The sequence below is a fragment of the Daucus carota genome, chromosome 9 (genome assembly GCF_001625215.2).
Source record: "Daucus carota subsp. sativus chromosome 9, DH1 v3.0, whole genome shotgun sequence".
Classification (NCBI taxonomy): domain Eukaryota; kingdom Viridiplantae; phylum Streptophyta; class Magnoliopsida; order Apiales; family Apiaceae; genus Daucus; species Daucus carota.
In genome coordinates this window covers 21714166-21727894 of record NC_030389.2, presented here as the reverse complement: position 1 = coordinate 21727894, position 13729 = coordinate 21714166, and positions in this window count along the sequence as shown.

The following is a 13729-nucleotide window of genomic DNA, read 5'->3' as shown; positions in this document are numbered from 1 at the left end:
AATTCCGGCCGGCGGTGGGTGAGGGTGGAGAAGGTAGAGATGAGGGAGATGAAGGAGGGGCAGTTTGGTAAATTGCTTGTAAATAAGTTCTGATAATTAGTCTGCTGGGAAAGAATTTGTTGTCGGATTGTAAAACGGATTACATATTTGGATTCCTTGCGAAAAAATAGATGAAATAGGCTTTTGAATCGTTGAAAACGGATTAGAAATTAATGAGATATTAGTGGTCAAAGTTTCACCATGGATGTTGACTTCGAGGAGAGAGAAAATTAGATGGGTGTGTTGGAGAAGATGATGACGTGGCGGTTTCTGATTGGTTAGAATGTTGTAAATTAGTATTTAATTAATTTGAGTGTTAAAATGATGAAATTAGTAAAAGTGTAAAACATGAAAATTTAAGTAAATGAATTTTCGGATTTAACGGTAGAGTCAAATTTTGGGTTCGAAGAATATTAAATAATATTATATTTTGGGTGATTTATAAATAATTAATGAAATTGGTGGATATGGATAATAATTAGTTAAGTGGGCAATTTAGAGGAAGTGAGAAATTGAGATGACAAGAATGGAACAAAATTAGAGATATTTGTGAGGATTATTGTTGCGAATAAATAAATTTATAATACATTGTCCGAGATTATTTTAAGTGAAGATTACTAAATTTACTACTCTGTGTGATATAGAATATTTACCATCTGGAAATGCGAGCTCAATTTGAGACAAGAATATTTTATATAAATATCAAAGGACGTCAGGCAAGTTCACTTGATCACTTCCTTGATGTGCCAAAAGTGTGCTTTTATTCTGTCCAATGTGCTTATATTTTGTATGAAATGTTTGATACTCTGATAATTCGAAACAATTGTTCACTTTAGAATATTAGAACGAGTAGATCGCATGAAGATTTCTATTCTATATTAAACTTCTGCAAAGACAACTTTTCTTAACAACTAGAGTCTACCCATCATTCGGGTCGACTTATGATTTTCTCAAGTCCTTAAATATTATTTGTCTCAGACTAACTCCACTTGAAAATTCATTCCTATTCTTGAATTATTGTTTTGGCTTTGTACCAATGATCATTCATTGTATATTATTTTATTTTATTTTGTTATCGAGCCCCTTTCTATTGAGTTCATTCTTTCTTAAAATATTATTTTATTTCAGAACATCTTCATTTGAGAATTTCATTCATATTCTTGAGCTGTTATGAGAATTATTGATTTAAGGTTGCTCTAAATTAAATCAAGGATCATTTACTAACCGATATAGCTGAATTTCGAGCCCTATTCTCGATTCTGTCTTATTACCGATATTATACTCTTTTTACATGTCCTCTCTTGAAGATGATTATTCACATTAGACATGTTCAATTATTCAGATTTCGGTTTAATATCTCTAATTCGATTCGTATTCCGACTCAGATTGTTTAACTTCTTTCCAATCTGAGAAATTTTGGTTCGATGTTGTAAAGGTGCAATTGTTCGCATCTGAGAAAAGAATGAAGAGTTTATAGAGACGAAAAGAGTTTTGTTGTACTCTGGGAAAGATTCTGAAATACTGGTCAACACGAATGATTTGCATTCGTGGTAGAAAAGAGAATGAATAGTGTCCCTTTGTGGGAAGATTTTAAGGGTTGAAAATGATAACCCTTGTGCTAGCAAAGTGTGGATGTGGAGTGGCGCCTTTCGACAGTCGCGATCAGGCTGCGAGGGCGACACAGGGTGGTACTCGCTCAATGGCGGTGATCGAGCCTTGTGTGGGACCACTGGGATGGAGACCAGTAATTGATGTTTTATTCTTTCTTAAATCCTATGTGTGTTAATTGCAGCACTTCCTTTGAAACTGCATGATTGATAAATCTGGGTAAATCCTTTTGTGATTTATCTTGTGATGCTTCATATGTTGATAGTGGACAGGCTAAGCATTTAATTGCTCATACTTGCAACTCTATATTTGTAATTCCTTTGTGATTTATCTTGTGATGCTTCATACGTTGATAGTGGACTTGCTGAGCATTCAATTGCTCATACTTGCAACTCTTTATTTCCTTTAAACAGTAAAGACAGAAAATGGCACATGAGAAAAATAATCCAGAGGCACATAACAGCAAAGTCAAGGGCAAGGCGTGATGTTGTGGCACACGAAGGATGCGAAGACTAGTTCCCGTAGCGAGGATGTTTACAATAATAATAGCAGTAGTTTTTACTTTTGCACTTATCATTGTAATTTTATGAAAAACTGAGTGGAAGTGTAAGATCGGCCCCGGATTGGTGGGGCGAGTTATGTAACGTTAGACATGTATGCTAAGATAGTGTGACGGCCTAGATTCGGGATATACGGATCTGGGGGCGTTACAAATTTGGTATCAGAGCTGTGTTATATTCTTAGGACACGGGAACCCGAGGAATATAACGAGAGAGTGTGACGATAATACAAGAGATAAGATATATGTATATGATAGTTATACATCGACGAGAGCATGCAAAGGTATATAAGATACCCGAGACTCTTTTAGGGGACATTAAACCTCATAGTTATAAATACATATATGTATATACAAGCAATTTTAAGATGATAAACTTATGATGGCATTGTATAATTACCTGTGAAGATGATAGTAGCCAGTTCTCTTCGAGGATGCTCTTCCACGCCGTATACCTATGACTACTGAAATTGTAATTTGGGTAATGCAGCATCAAAGAATATTATGATTACTGATAGAATTCAGTGGACACGACTATTCAAATCATTGAGCCTTCACCATGTGAGATTATAGGTTTGGTAACCTACTAGTTACCCTGTATTTATTACTATGCCATAGGGAGAGGCATCAATTTTACCTTAATTTTTTTTTTTTTTTTTTTTGTTTTTGTCAAAAATAACATCTTCACTATCATTGACTATCCAGATATCTACCCCCGTCTTTTATTCTTTCATTACCTATACCAGAGGGTAGATATGATCAAGTGATTGTCGGATGGACTTAGACACTTTTCATTTGACTTCTCTAAAGGCTACTTCATTCTCTTTTCATTCACCACGATGTCGACTCCTGATCAATATCAATTCAAGTTCTATACCTTTATCAACACCACATCTGTTGACGAGATTCTTTTATCATCCTTTTGAAAGGTTTTTATTCAATATATATTCACATACCAAGCCAAGAGCTCGAGTATTACAACCAGAGACTTCTATCCCAAAGACTTCTGTTTCCATCTTATGCAATATTAAGATAACGATCTCCTTATTACAAGGTTTCTTCTTTTCTACTTGGAAACCCTTTAGTTTCAATATCAATTTCTATTCCAATTTTCACATCAACTCAGCACCAGATTTTATTCTCACACCAATAAGTCTCGGTATTAGGAGGGAGACAGTGCCACACTCGGCACACTTTATATTTGTACAACAACATGAGATGCTAGCAAAGTATTGCCTTGAGTTTTAAGTTTTTCATGTCGTATTGTTGGGGATGCAAGAATTATATAATTATGTAATTGTTCAAGAGATCCCGGTTTCTGGCCCGGGAAATTATGATAAAGGATTCTATCAAATAGTTGTTAAGATATTTGAGAAACTTCATATAGATATATATATATAAACTCCTTTGACCCTTTTCGGACATATAGGAGCCACTTTTGTGGTTCGAAAACTATTAAAAATTTTGGTTTATAGTTATAGAGATATTCAGACACTGATGGCTTGGATTTCTTTGGCATGATTTGATCTTTTACAAGATAACACTTATAATTTATGAGTATCTCGAGTTCTGCTCCTGTTTATGATTACTGACATTTTACAATAACGGACATAAGACCTTGCATTTCTTTATTAATACGATGCAGATTCAGACATAAGATCTTTCGAGGAGATAGGGATGTAGGTAGATATCCTATTGACCATTATTTAATTAATATCTCGGTGATTATCGGAACAATTGTGTCTCTGGATAATGATAAAATGGTATTCGAACTATGGGTGCATATGATGATGACTAGTGGAAATGGACGGTATTATTTTGAGATTATTTACATTACTTGATATGCATGATCTTTTGTACTTGTGAAACCACTGTTTAATCCTTGATCACGATATCTTGTATCATTTTTTTTATTTAAAACCTTTCACATGCCTATTTCTTCCCAAAACCACCTTTACTTTGAAAACCATCTATCTTTTGCTAATAAATGTGAAACCCTGGGCATGTTGATATACTCCCTTGAACAAATATTAAACCTTAACTCTCTTTACCATTTTTTTTTATTTCGTAAACAAAACCCTTGTTAAAGTTCTATTAAATAATTTTGCACCGTTATGCTATACTTTGCACTTTTACATTTCAAAATAAACCTGTACACCATGTGGTAGTAATCTATTGTTGTTCCTCCCTTATAGAAAGAAAAAAAAAATGAATGAAATGAATGAATGAACTATGAAATTGGTAAAAGTCAAGAACAAGAAATTTCACCAGAGAATATTCCAGCTAATCTTGATCAGATATAAATGCTCTTTGAACAACATGCTCCAAACCTACCAACCAATTCCAATGTAGCATCAGTCAGCCAACCACCGAAACTATTTGTTACATTCAATAACTTTTAAGTCTGTATACCCCTTGAGTTTAAAGGCACCACAAATCCTATTGAGATTGGGACTTGGTTGAAAGAAATTGAAAAAAAAAGGGGCTTGTGGGAGTTGAGGATGATAAGAAAAACTCTATTTGCAATATATAAGTTAAACGTGGAAGCTAACTATTGGTGGGACGCTGAAAAGGATCTAGAAGGGACTAGTGTTGTGACGTGGAAATAGTTTACGAAATTGTTCCTACATAAGCATTTTCCTAAATATCTTGAGAATCACGTAACTGAGATCCTTAGAACTCAAACAAGGGAACGTATTCGTGACTGATTATGAAGCCAAATTTACATAACTTGCGAAGTTAGTAAAACATTATGTTGATACTACTGAAAAGAGATCCCGACGTTTTCGACAAGAATCGAAACCCTGGATCCTGAGCAGGGTAGCTATTTGAACTTAACAATCATGCGACTCTCGTTCAGAAGGCTGCTATCGTAGAAAGCAGGAGTGAGCTAAACAACCGTGAAAAGAATGGCAAGAAATGAAGGGCACCAAAGCATGGTCGTAGCCAATAAAAGAAGATATGATACTATAGTATAAAGAAACCTTTGGTTAAAAGGCTATTCAACCGGGAGGGAACACTTCGAACTAGAAATCGAGAAAGTCGCGACGGGAATCAGAGGTTCAGGCTCCATATACCGCAAATCTTCACCAAGGAAGACCTCATTTGCGTGAATGCAAGAATTGTTGAAAGAAGCATCTAGCTCTGTGCTATCAAGAGTCTGCAATTTGTTTTATCAGCTGACAAAAAGAACATTATGCTTCGAAATGCAAATAGAAAGCTGTTACTCACTTCAACTATGAAAAGGCGGGCCACATGTCCAGGGATTGTTGATCCGACGCAAATAAGACACTATTATGAGATTATCAACACCTCTAGAAAGGAGCAAGCTAACATCGTGCACCTTTAATATGACCCTGCAAGATGTCATAGTCAATAATGACAATTTTTTTTTCCAGGTGCGCTTACGGTAAATTCTCAAGATGCTTGAATGCCGATAATTCGGGCGTTATCAACTTGTGTATTTCTGAAGATTTCATACAAAGTTCGGTATTTTTATGAAACATCTGGAGGAACCCTTGAATATGGAAATAGTGAAATAAAGAAATAATATCCGTGGATCAAGTGTCTCCTAGCTGTGATGTAACGAATCAGGAATAACTTTTCAAAGTAGATTTAATTCCTCTTAAGTTAGGGGAGTTTGACGTGATATTTGGAATGGAATGGGGCTCAGCTTAGTTGTAGACGAAAACGTGTAAGAGGTGATAGTGGGAAGAGAGTGATTGTAATAGGACAAAAGCAAGATAAGATATTTTTGATCATAATACAATCCAAGAAATTGTTTCGGCAAGGATGCCAGGCCTATTTGGCGCGCGTAATAGATACGGAGAAATAAGGTCCTGATTAGATGGAAGAAGCCTCAATGGTAGATAGGTATATGGATGTGTTTCTTGAAGAGATACCAGGATCACCCTCAAATAGGGAGACTGATCGCACTATAGACCTTGTGCGAGGTACCGCACCTATGTCAAAGATTCCTATAGAAAGCATAAATGAAAGAGTTGGCAACACAATTATAAGAATTACTAGAAAAATGAGTCATTAGGCTAAGTGTGTCCTCTTGGGGAGTTGCAGTGTTGTTTGTTAAGAAAAAGATAGAAGTATGAGGTTGTGTATTGAATTTAGGGAATTGAATAAGGTGACAATCAAGAATAAGTACCCTTTATCAAGGATTGATGATTTGTTTGATCAATTGAAAGGAGCAGCTCACTTTTCTAAGATTGAATTAAGATCTAGATATCATTGACTTAAAAAATTAAGCCTGAAAATGTGCTAAAGACAGCTTTTAGGACCAGATCTAAATGTTGTGAGTTCTTAGTGATTTTTTTGATTAACCAATATTGCACCTTCGGCCTTTATGGATCTCATGCATAGAATATTCAAGAAAGATTGGATAAATTTGTGATGAATTTCATTGATGACATTTTTTTTAATCTACTCTAAGACACGAAAAGCGCATGCAAAGCATTTAAGAATAGTCTTGGAAATCTTGAGAAAAGAAAGGTTGCACGGAAAATTTTCGAAATGTGAGTTCTGGTTAGAGCAAATACAATTTCTAGGACATATAGTTTCTAAAGACGGCATAACAGTACACCCCGCGAAGGACGAAGCGGTATCAAATTAGGAAACACCTAGAACTCCGACTGATGTTGGAAGTTTTCTTAGATCATCAGGCTATTATCAAAGCATCATTCAAGTTTTTTCTAAAAGATTACAACACCATTGACACGGCTAGTCTAAAAGACAGAGAAGTTTGAATGGGCGCCAAAGCTCGAGGAAAACATTCAAGAACTAAGGAAAAGACTCACGATAGCTCCTAGGTTTGTAAGTCTAAATGTAAAGACAACCCTATCTGTTACATAGGGATGATAACTCAACAATAGAACGGGACAAGTAAATAACACTACGCCTGCACCGGAATTGGAAGATACGAAGACAAAGGTTGAAGAAGCCATCTACAGTCTTGAAGGAATAAGTTCACTGGAAGAAGTTCATTAATATGTTCATGCCTCAGTGAAGAATAAAGATTGAAGTATTCAAGATTGTGGAAGCAATGAAGATGTTGTCCAAGTACTCGAAAGATTTCAGTGCAACCCCTGAAGCAAGATATTTCTATATATCTTGGTTGGTTATTTATAATCAACAAACTGAAGCATAAACTAACCCGGAACCGACTGATCAATGTTTGCTGACAAAGACGGTACAATGTTTAACTTCAGTGTTAGTCGCTTGTGAACCAGACCAGTGCACTAAGCGTCAGCACGTACGGAGCTTTGCAAAGTATTTATCGATCGAAGAATTGATCCAGTCATATCAAGTCATTTGTTCCAAAGCCAAGTCAAGCCAAATGCCAGCTATGCCAAAGCTTACTGCTCAAATGCCATATGTCAAAGCTTCCACAGAAAGCCATATCAGGAAGTGACATTTTATATATGTGTGCACTTATATATTTGTATATGTACAAATATAATTATATATGTATATATGTATATTTAATTAAATATAATATATATAATATATATGTATATATGTTTTTAAACATATGTATATGTATATTTATATGTATATATATTTAAATAAATATATATGTATATAGTATATGTATTTATATTTTACATAAACATTTATATATTTAAGTGTATATATATATTATATTATGTGCATAAATATGTGTATATTTATATCTATAGATAATTATATATATATCCCTATATATATTTATATTTATATTTACATATAATTTTATGTATATTATATATATTTAAATATATGAGAATATATTTAAATATATGTATATATATATATTACTATATGTTTATATAAATATTATTTATATACATTTATATATATATCTTTATTTATACATATATTTATATAATATTATGAATATAATATAAATATATGGATGGAGCAAACTCAAGTCAATCTCAGTCAAAGGAGTGATAACAAGGAAAGCTCTTACTATGTGAGGAACAACATTTGACCGAAGTCAACAGCTCTTCCTCACTTAGAAAATTCTCTAAGTACATCATAGTGAAGACATAGCACTCTTGAGGCGCAACCTTTGACCAAAGTCAAAGTTCGTCCCCAAGAGATGAGAGATAACAGGGGAAGCATTACAATGGTGGAGCAAGTTCATATTTGCCTTAGAATTTCTCTAAGTCACCATATACCTCTTGCACACTCTATGGCGCAACATTTGACCAAGGCGCAAGGTTTGACCCGGGCGCAACATTTGACCCAGGCGCAACATTTGACCCGGGCGCAACATTTGACCGGTCAAATGTTGCTCCTCTACTAACAACTCTTGGCACTAACCCTTTGTGACTTAGAATAATTTCTAAGTCACAACTCTACAAGGGATGCACTATATTGGAACAACATTTGACCTGGTCAAATGTTGCTCCTCTAATCAACAATCATGGCGCAACTTTTGTTACTGGAATTATTTCTAAGTACCAAACAGAGGAGCAATGAAGCGCAACATTGTTGAAGCGCAACATTTGACTTGGTCAAATGTTGCGCCCCAAACCAACATCTCCTGGCGCCAATTCAAGTACTTGGGAGTTAGATTTATTTTGTTAAATCGAATCCGTCCAGGACGAACTCAAGTCGTCCAGGACGAACTCGTTAACCATGGTTAGTTTATGAAAGCCTATAAATATGTGATTGTGGTTCTCACAATTAACAACATCCTTCGGGATGGATGGCCAAGTGCTATGCACAAACTCTCTCAAATATACACACACCCTAGCCTAGTTTTGTACCATAAATATTTGTAGTGGATAGGGCTTGTAATATTTAGAGGAGTGGTCATTGTAGCCAACCTTCGGGTTTGGATTTATAGCACCTTCGAGGTATTTATCAATATACAGATATACCTTGGAAAATATTGTGTGTTGGTTTAATATTTTAATATCCTCAGAAATCGACCCAATAAATATCCGGAACACGAAACCCATTACAGGACTGCAATTTATTTATCCGCAAGATTCGAAAGAATTTTAAATTGTAGTGAGTATCGTATTCAACCCCCCCTTCTACGATACTTTGGACCTAACAATTGGTATCAGAGCAGGCTGATTGATATACAAATCAGGATCCTTATCGAACGGAAAATCAAGAACCTAGCTTTTGATATTTGATTAGGGGAAATGTTCTTCCGGTTTGTGTTGCTGAATTTGTCCGTAGGCCTAAGCAAGGATTATCTGTCGGATACTGAACTTTGGACCGGGACTTAAAAATTTATACTTTAAATTTTAATAAGTTTATTTTATAAATTTGTCTTAATTTATTTTAAACTTATTAATTGAGTTTATTATGAATTAATTAAATTTATCTTATAAACTTAATTAAATTTACTTTATAAACTTTACTAAATTCAATTATTAAATTTGTTTAAATTTATTTTAGACTTGTAAAGTTTACTCTTAGACTTACCAAGCTTATCATAAATTTTTATAAATTTATTATTTAAATTTGTATAGTTTATGGTTTAAATTTAAGTTAAAATCTAGAATATAAATTTTAGAGGATTTTAACTGATTATGGATATAAGTTCAAGTTCAAGGGTTCAATTTAGTTTGTTCTGGAAGCTATGATTTAATTGGAGACGAGACACTTGAATATTTTCAAAAATTAAATTTATCTAATAAATTTTAATATATTTACTAAATGAATTTGAAATAAATTTGTTCTAAACTTATTCAGTTTATTATGAATTTATTTGAATTTATTTTTTAAATATAATTAAATTTACTTTATGGATTTAACTAAGTTTATTTTATACTTTATTTTCTTTCATATTTTAAAACTTATTTATTTTCTTTATAATTTAAACTTAGTTTAAATAATCAAGTGTCCCGTAACCTTTTTAATAATTCTACTCCAAGACAAATCAGATTGACATTTAGTTGAGACAGACTGACAGATTACAAGACAAACACCGGACTTTCAAATACCAGATTCTCAGAACCGGTAATGGAATTACATTGATGACCCAATCCAATTGATTACTCAAAGGATTATTAGAAGCAGTTTTCCATGTTCGACAAAGATGATTGTGATTCGAAGAAGATTCCATTGAAGACTAATTTGGTACTACTAACAGTGGATTTTGAAGAAGGTACTTCAGGCCTTGATCCGAGTAATTACTCCTACTTGATTATCAGATCACCAGATCAGGATGGGAACTTGCTTTATGTGTTGAGTGCATCTTCCCAGGGCTCGGAATGTCAACTTTGAATGGCACCACTGGTAGTAGGAAAAGAGAAGTTTTTACGGACGAATCTTCAAGGGATTTCAATCTAACTCAGTGATTCAGGGATATACAATTACATAGTGAATTGTATCAATACTAAATCCATCCAGAATCAACTGAACCAAAGACAGATAACTGTGGAGGTTTAAGGATATAATTATCAAGTTACTACCGCACCAAATCAGTTTCATGCATTTATGTCAGAACCTTAGGATTGAACAGAAGAGTTTGTAACTGCTGAATTTGAGGAAGCTCAAGTCGACGAAAGTTAATACTTTTGGAGAATGTGAGGACAGAACTTCAAGGATTAGCATAACACTGTCTGAGAGGTTTAGTCATGTCAGATTCAGATGGAATCCATTGGTTTCAAGTGGTGACTCTTCAGGGTTCAGTTCAAGGAGGTTGTTTTTCAAAACTGAGTTGGTCAGTACACACAATATTGTTTGGTATCTTTAAGCAAAGAATGGTTGCTATATATATTGAAGCCTCGACAAACAAGGATGATAAGGCTTGTCTGAAATTCAAGTGGATGTTTTGAAAGAAACATCACAACAAGTTCTTATGCTATTTTAGGAAAGGTGTGAGCTGGATCAGTTGCTGATGAGAAGGATGATTATGGTTATCTGGCTATCCAAGCATTCTCTGAAGATGATTCACTTTGCACATCTCAGGTACGAGTTCTTTCTAACTATGCAATACTTATTTTTTTATATTCAAAGCATGTTATAAATCTTCGAGTAGAATTGTTTAACACACAAGCACAAGCATGATAGCATCACAATAGATAATGTTGAACTAGTATGCTAGAGCACATTCTGGTAACTAGGATTGATGATAATCTTGTGCATGTGTCTTTAGCAGATTCTTAGCATGTGTATGAATATTTAGGATTTGATTATTTGCAATAGTGAGATTAGAAGCTTTCCTTTGGAACACAACTCTTAGTTTTAGGGGTTATGATCCTAGCATGTATAACTTTGTTAAAACACTTACTTTCAGATTCCCTAGTACAATTAGATTTGCTTATCTAATCTGAATTGTTTGTTAAGGATTTTATTTTGTTCTATGATGGAATGTCTACCTTGTATCAGTAGAACTTTTAGAACTTCATGTTAGATCTAAAACTGACTTAGGTAATAGAGATAGTATAATGCCATATAACAACAGATTGGGATTAGTATGAATTGATAATGTGATTATTAATTTCTTGTGTCTAATCCATATGCTTTTCGAAGATTATTGAATATATGTAATTCTACTTGCTACCTGTTGCACTTGTGTTAATTGGTTTAAGTAGAGAGTACTGAATCTTCTGAATTGCATAACTGCATGTCTTGCTCTTGTCTTATCTTTGATTGTTTGCCATGTGTATTCAACATCATGTCTGCTTATTTTCATGTCATGAATGCATTTCTTTGTACTTGCATTGAATTTAGAAAAGCATGTTTGAGAATCACATTAGGGCAATGTCTAGATAAGAATTAGCATGTTAAGGTTGCTTCTGTTGTTACCACTGTTAAAGAAAAATCTCTAATCCATCCGGACCCAGTTATGATTGGGGACCATAGAACTCTTTCCATTTGTGATTGCAGGTTACATATGTTCCATATGATTTTTGGTGCACTCTGTTTGCTGAGTAGCTGAAATCATATATTTACCAAAAGTACCCTGTTAGCAAATGTGATCGTGTGAGCAGTTCCGTCTATAATCTTTGAAAGATGACAACAAAGATTCTCTTGCGGGACATGCATGTTTTCCTGGAATGTCATCATGGAAACATATCTTTCTTGAAAGAGTCAAAGCACACAAATTCGTAGTATCAGACTGTTCTCTAACAAAGGACATTATGTCAGTTAATGGAATAGTGTTTTATCTCAAATCAGGAAGGATGTGAATTTGCTCGTAGCTAATATATAACTTTAACTAAAGATGGAGTGAGCTGTCTCGGTAGTAAAGCTTCATCAGATAAGTGTTAGCTATAGCATCTGAAGCTCTCGCACTTGTATGTCAAAACAAGGAGCTCTTTCTATTCGTAAGAAGAGAATTGGTGAGAGGACTACCTCATCTGGAATTCATTATGAATGAAGATTATGAGGTATGTCAATAGGGAAGTCGAAGGAGCATCACAAAGAAGCAAAGATATGATCAACATTTCTGAGCCGCTTCAGATGATACATATGGATTTCTACGGATCAGTTAATGTTATATCTACAACAAAGCCAGATATCTTTTTGTGATGATCGTTGACTACTCTAGAGTCTTTTGTGTTGTTCATATGTGTTCGAAGGACAAGATGTCACAAATGAAGGTTGATCAAGATGAACCCTGATCATTGATAAATCCAGAAAGACACCATTCTTTTAGTGGCCAATCAGAAGCAAACACTAACTCTTGGTATGTGTTTGGAGGAAAATGCCTCTTTGAAAGTCTTGCATTTGAAAATCAAAGAATATTTTCCTCAGCTACTCAATGGAGTCTATAGTCTACAGGGTGATTATGATTGATCAACAGAAGGTGATTGTAAGTCTGAATGGGACGTTGAACAACACTTTGCTCCAAGCTGTTAAAGGTGATATTATTGGTATAATGATGATTCAGATCCAAGCGGAATCTCTTTGCAAGGATAAGGATTATTAAAGAAATCCCAGCAACAGCTTAGGGGGAGCATTTGGTAGATCCACTAGTCAAACTCAACACCACACAAGATGAACAGGACATATAAAGAACGTATCTGCTTAGACAAAGGGTTTGGAGTCAATATCATTCCCGGGTTCTAGTTCTTAAATGTTCCTAACGGTGAAGTGAAGACTGGGAGAGCTATTGGGAAAGGATGTTATTTCTTTGAGTTTCAATCTGAAGTGAAACTTGAGGAAGATTCAGAAGCTCTTAAAGGGATCCAGATTGAGTGATTGCACAGCAAGATGATCTCAATCAATTTGAAAAGCAGATTGTGCGGATTCTGATACCCTGACCTAAAGACAATTCGGTACCTAGTACTTGTCGGGTATTCAGATTCCAACTGGATAATTTTGGCTCTATTACGAGGGACAAGCCAATTTGGTTGCTAAGAGTTACTACAAAGGAGAAGGTTATGAAGCTGATGGAAACGGAATCTTCAAGTTCAGGACTCTACATCTTAGGGGACTCAACGACCTTCATGATTTAACTAAAGCACCATTGACGAGACTCGGGTTCAGGATATTACAGTGAGCTAGAAGATGAAGATTCATACAAAATTTCAAGGACTTTGCAGTTGCAGATCC